We start from the raw sequence: 6539 nt of genomic DNA on the forward strand, positions 1-6539 counted from the left end.
CGCCGCCGCCGCGGAGGAGAGGTGACGCGGCCATTTGCGCCTGTTTGAATGCGAAGTTGAGAGCAAGTAGCCCGCACCTCGTTTTATCCACGCATGAATTGTTTTGCAGTTTTCCTATTTCTAAATTTCAGAAGTTCCCCGCCCTGAAAAAAGAATCAGACGGCTGTTTTTATTTTCACTTTCAGGCCGTTTTTTATGGCCGTCGGATGTACACGAATCTTAGCGCTGCTCGCTCTGTTTGTCTCATGTGGCGCGTGTCGGGCTTCCGTCGCTTTTTGGCTGATGGACCGGGCGTAGCGGGTGTTGCTCCGTACCCGAATCCGTTTTGACCAAGGTGGTTGATCGGCGACCCGTGTGAAGAAATCATTTCTGTAATGGAGAAGGAAGGGGGGAGAGGCGGAGGCGGCGGAGGGGAGTCACCGTCGCTGGCAAATAGCGGCGAGGGGCTGGCGTGATGTTATGAAGAGCAGGAAGATGCCGTCGAGCAGCCCTAGGAAGAGGAAGGCTAGTTGTCGCGGAGCAGCAAGAGGAAGGAGAGAGAGTGGTACGGAGAGGAGGTCGGCGGAGTTTTTTCGTCCCGCCACCAGGTGTTTCGCCAATGAGGTCGGAGTCAGTCGTCGGCGCCTACCAGGCGGAAGGCACAACGAGCCATTTCCCCCAACCCCACAGCTCTCATCTGAGTACTATTTTCTCGGACAGTATTTTTGGTTTCATTCCCTGCATCCGTTTAGTCGCCGCTCGTTAGATCCTTTTGCTTGTGTGGGGATTGCTTCATCATGCTTGCACTAATTTCACAGTATCGTCTTGATTCATATTCAGCATACCCGTGGAGCTCAATGTTTTCGCCCAAGTAATTTGTATGTGGGGTATTCATCATCAGTACTTTGTATGTGGGGTTGTGCGTTTAGCTATGTTTTCCCATTCAGATTATGTGTTATGTGGGGGTACTCATTATCAGTAATTTGTATGCAGGTGAGGTTTCAATTTTGTAGAACTGAAAAAACCTCATCCTTTGGTGCACACATTGTAGAACTGAAAAAACCTTATCCTTTGGTGCACACTAACCGACGAAGGAGATCTAGTGTATTTTTGTGTTCCTTGTAGGTAGGCTAGGTAGCTACTTCATCCATGACAAACTATAAGATGTTTTTATGCCTTATGGAAAATCAAAAACATCTTATATTTTGGTGCGGAGGTAGTAGTTAATTGGCCTCATCCTCTCTTTTTTGTTGTGTATTTCTTTTCTTTTGCAAGTTGGATTTCTAGTATGTCTTTTCTGAGTTTATGCTTTTTGTTCTTCATCTTGTTTTTTGACAGAGTGATTTGTTGAAGCTACGGTTCAAAGAGATTAGGTTGTTCTTTTTTCATGGCGATGATGAACAATCAGGCTGCAGGTGGGACCGATAGCGGGAGTCCCACCACATCTCACTTAATCCCAACAGGTTTTGGTAGGTTATAACCAACAACCCAGTAAAACTTACGTGGGTTAAGTGGGATCAAGTGGGTTCCCACTTCCCAAAGGTATACAACATGTAGATATGTAACGTATGCGTGCAGATATACGAAATAGATTCTACTCACAAAGTATGTCCAAATATAAACAGAGGGTGTACCCAACATGCATATATGAACCGTGGCTGTATACAACATGCATATGTGAATTGTAGTTGCAAGTTAGAAATCACCTGAAAATAATATAGCTTCGGTTCAGGCTACATGCAACCAGACTGCAACACCATTTTTGCTTCAGAAGTGAACATCACTTCATTAATAAACACCACATGACAGAAAATTTGTGAACACATCAGAAGGCTACATGCTCTAAATATGGTGGACATGAGCCATTTTTTCTCTTCCCGTTTCGAATATCTCCAAGATGTTGAATCCTCTGGAATGCATTTTAAGAGCCCTGCAAGTATACAATCAAGTAGAGTGCTATTTTCTTATCAAGAAAAGCTAATATTATATTATATTAAGAATAGGAAGATGGACAAGAAAAGGCAGCAGAAAAACAAGAAAGTATTCACTCTCTTGCTAAGCTCACTCCTGCAATAAAATCACATCAACCAAGATGGACAACAGCTATTTATTCAATGGATGAACAAGCTAGTTGTAAGCTGCTACCTAGGAAAATAAACACTTTTCTGCTCCCAAACTATGGTCTTCTTTGTAAGAACAGTCCGGTACTTGTAAGTAAAAATAATTAAGGAGAATTGGAACATCGTGTACGATAAAATTTAATAATACATTGTGAGTAAGACAAGCACATATATCAGTATATATCTATGAGCCCCTGAAAAGCATGCTGAGGTACTTGTAAATTATCTTATCAACGACTGCAGTAAGAAAGAGAACAAAAAAAGGCCTAGCAAAACAGCGGATGAGAGCACATTTCAGTATCCACCTGAAAGCATGTGAAATAGTAGTACTTCGTTGGCTGTTTCAAACACTCAAGTACTAACATGTAGTGAAATCTGTCCTTGTCTAATACTAGTATTATTCAGAGGAACACAAACATGTAACATGCTGCAGGCTGCCCTGTTTCCTTGTACCACCTAACTATCATTTTAACTACAAAGCTTTGGATCTTCAGTTAGATAAATCACAAAGCTTTGGCTTCAGTTAGATTCAAAAACTTTGGACCTTCAGACAACAAATGTACCAGCGATCGGATGTACCTGTTGCCCAGGGCAGGGGCGTCAAGGTTGGGGGTGGCGGCGACCTGGGCGTCCGGATCGATGCTGCCTGTGACCTTGGGGTCAGGATAGGGGCTGGCGACGATCTGACCATCGCATCCTAGTACAGTAAAGAGTAACGGGTTTTCAAAATTGTAACAAGCATCTGCAAAAGAAGTACAACTAATATGTAGAACAAGCATCTGTATAACTAGTGCAACAAGCATCAGGTCGGCAGGGCAGAGGACGTTCCTACAAAAAAATTATATTTACAAAAAATGTCTTTAATTTGATCAAGCCAACTGCATCGACTCGACCATGCTGAAGAGCCTGTGTTTTGTGGTTACAGCATGCCGAAGAAGCAAAAGTGAAGTTAAGAAGAAAAGAGGTGGATGTGTTATTTCTGCAATCTGTTTTGCTCCGATGTAGTAGCAGTAGTATTAGTGTTACCGGACTTTCTATGAGACGATTCCAGCTGTGTTTTACTTCAATTTGGATTATGTCAAACTTGATTTGAGCAGAAAATGGTAATCTGTGACACAAAAGACTGTTGTCAAGCTTCTAGATTGTTTTGTTAACCTACTTATTACACGGCCAAATTAAGCCAAAGTATATCTTCTCATGAGCATTCTAAAACAATTTTCTGAAACTAAAGAAAACTAAAGTGAGGTGGTATTATTTTCTGAAACAAAGTTCTGTAATTTGTTTGTTGATTTGTCTATGGTTTACAAGCATATTTGAGCACTTGTAAAATGTTGAACTAGAATAGCATTCTTTGTAAGAAACAATAGAACATTCTTTTTTAATAAAGAAAACAGAGGACTCAATTCACCTTCCTTGTATATACTAGCATTTACACTGATGCACTGTGCAAACGCAAACTCACTAGGACATGAGTCGGACCACCAAATCTTGGATGGAGGAGAAGAGTGGAGAGAGATGCCATGAGGGGCAGAGGGCGTTGGAGGGGGAGTCGACACTTGCAGAGGCGGAGCTCAGGTGGGCGGGGCTGGCACGAATCGGTCCGGCGAGCTAGGCGCTGCTCAGGGGGCGGCGCATGGTCCGGCGAGCTGCATGCTACTCAGGAGCGGCGTACGGTGAGGGAGAAGAGGGGCGAAGAACGGCGAGGGAGAAGAGGGGTGGCCGGAGGAGCAGCGCGCCGCCGGCGGCCAGGCCGAGGGGCGGCGGCTCGAACCCTATCCCCGCGAGAGCTCACAGCGCGGTCGTTGGTTTGTCTTTTTTTTTTTTGGAAAACTGTGAAAGTGGTGAGGTGGTTCCAGCGGGCTGAATGGGAGCCCACTTATTTTTGTGTTGTCCAACGGGTTCCCACTAAAAAAAACTAAAATGATTAAGTGGGGTGGACGCAATTAGTTCCTGTAATTATTGTGAATCTTCTATATCTAAATAGTTAGCCCCCACTAACATATTTTTCTCAACATGTAAGCATGCCACCTCATCATTTAATATGCATAGAAAAGGCCTACCTCAACATGCAACTATGCATATTAAAAATCCACTTAATATGCAAACATTCATGCATGTAGAATTACATTCTATTATGGTATTAAATTTAATTCTTATGTAATTTTAAAAACTATTATTTCAAACATTCATGTTCCATATAACCAAAATCTCACTAAAATAATGCAAAATATTCCCGCAACAACGTATGGGGCATCATCTAGTATGAATAAAGTTACAGGTGTTTCTCAAAAGGAAGCACCCACAGCATGAGATAACAACGTAAAGTTGTTCTATTTTTCTTCGACCATCATAAACTGGGGCTGCTCAACATGGGATTTCTTTTGTCGTACATGAGGGCGTGGACGTCCAAAAAATACTCAAGGCCTTCTAATTTTTTTTATTTACTAGGATAACGTCCATGCATTATAATGGGTTATAACATTAGCTTGCAATTTACCTGCCTATATTAATGTGATTATGTAAATAAATATTTTTTTAATCATGTCCATGATTTACCTTATATTAAATCCTGCCTTGAACTTGAGGATATTTGCGGAGTTCATTCTGGCGGGTACTTGGCAAAGCCATGACCTCTGGAATTCCATATAAAAAAGTTAAAAAAAAGAAACGTATTGCCGAGTCTCTTCTAGCCGAAACTCAGCAAAGATGTGATCTCTGGAATTCCCATTTTTAAAAATCGGAAAGAGAAAATGTTTGTGAGTTTGTGTTAGCCGAATCTCAGCAAATAAAATCCATCATCACGGCTCCGTCGCCTACTCAACAGGGAGGCCTAACCGTCAGGCTTTGTCGAGTTTTTTTTTTTGTCGAGAACTCGACAAACTTGAGATTCTGCCGAGTTTATTTTGTTTGTCGAGTCGTTTTTCATTGAAACTAAGCAAAGTATGAAGTTTGTCGAGTTGCTTATCCCGTCGAGTCCAATTTTGAATTAAACTCGGCATATAGAAACATTGCCGAGTGTTTGATAGAAAAACAACTTAGCAAAGTGTCAATGTATGTATGTATGTTTTCTTTTTAAGTAAATTAAGATGATTTATTATCAGTAATCTGTATGTTTTCCCCTTCAGATTATGTGTTATGTGGGGTACTCATTATCAGTAATTTGTATGCAGGTCCGGTTTCAATTTGTAGAACAGAAAAAACCTCATCCTTTGGCGCACACTAACCGATGAAGGGGATCTAGTGTATTTTGTGTTTCTCGTAGGTAGGCTAGGTAGCTACTCCATCCATAACAAAATATAAGATGCTTTTATGTCTTATGCAAAATCAAAAACATTTTATAGTTTGGTACTGAGGTAGTAATTAATTGGCCTCATCCTCTCTCTTTTGTTGTGCGCATTTTTTTTCTTTTGCAAGTCGGATTTCTAGTATGTCTTTTCTGAGTTTGTGGTTTTTGTTCTTCATCGCTTTTTTTGACAGGCCGATTTCATTTGACGCTACGGTCCAAAGAGATTTGGTTGGTCTTTTTTCGTGGCGATGGAGGATGGATAACAACTTGGAGATATTCTATTTTTCTTCGACTAAACAGGGGGTTGCACTACAAGGATACCCTCTGTAAAGCAACACAAATTCTACAACATTTTGACTATAGGTTGTAAAATTTTCCATAGATACGCATATAAGCGATGCAGCATATGCGATGTAGAGTTGCAGCTCACATCCCCGCAAAAAAAAAGAGTTGCAGCTCATTATCGTGGTACAATTGAGAAAAAAACTGAGGAAAGGAGAGACAGAGAAGGAGACGCGCGAGAAACAGAGCCCCTGCCCTTATCTCACCCAAACCGCCGCCGCCAACACTTTGTCATCCCCTCCGATCCACCTCACCGCCGGCCCTCCCCCTCCCCTCCTCCTACCTCGCAGCCCCGAAGGCTGCACTACAAGAAACCTGTTAATCCATGACAGATTTCTCATGACGTTTTCGGAAACCGTCATCGATGTTCTAATTCAGCCGCGCAAACCCACCAGAGCCCGCCCAAAGCCCACTTGAGCCTGCCCAAACCATTCCTGTATAAAACCTAACCCTAACAGGCTAACACTCCCTTCCCCAATCTCTTACTACAAAAAACCTGTTAATCCATGACAGATTTCTCATGACGTTTTCGGAAACCGTCATCGATGTTCTAATTCAGCCGCGCAAACCCACCCGAGCCCGCCCAAAGCCCACTTGAGCCCGCCCAAACCATTCCTGTATAAAACCTAACCCTAACAGGCTAACACTCCCTTCCCCAATCTCTTTCTCCTCCCCGCCGCCGCCCCCTCATCTTATCCCTCATCCTCGATCCCCTCCACTATCCCTCCTCCGCACCCTCACCGTCCCTACGATGCCTCCTTCCTCCACCTCCCCACATGCACCTTCTCTCTTCCCCGGAATCTCCTAAGCTT

At 42.8% G+C, this 6539-nt stretch overlaps 1 long non-coding RNA gene across 1 annotated transcript; it reads right to left on the bottom strand.

The window, feature by feature from the left end:
* Positions 1 to 1587: 1587 nt before the first annotated feature.
* LOC125527724 lies at positions 1588 to 3943 on the bottom strand. Its single transcript, XR_007292242.1, has 3 exons — positions 3508 to 3943; positions 2679 to 2796; positions 1588 to 1909 (listed from the first exon to the last, which is right to left on the bottom strand). It is a non-coding gene; the product is annotated as an uncharacterized LOC125527724 (long non-coding RNA).
* Positions 3944 to 6539: the final 2596 nt, after the last annotated feature.

Source organism: Triticum urartu, unplaced genomic scaffold, assembly GCF_003073215.2.
Source record: "Triticum urartu cultivar G1812 unplaced genomic scaffold, Tu2.1 TuUngrouped_contig_4372, whole genome shotgun sequence".
In the NCBI taxonomy this organism is placed as follows: Eukaryota; Viridiplantae; Streptophyta; class Magnoliopsida; order Poales; family Poaceae; genus Triticum; species Triticum urartu.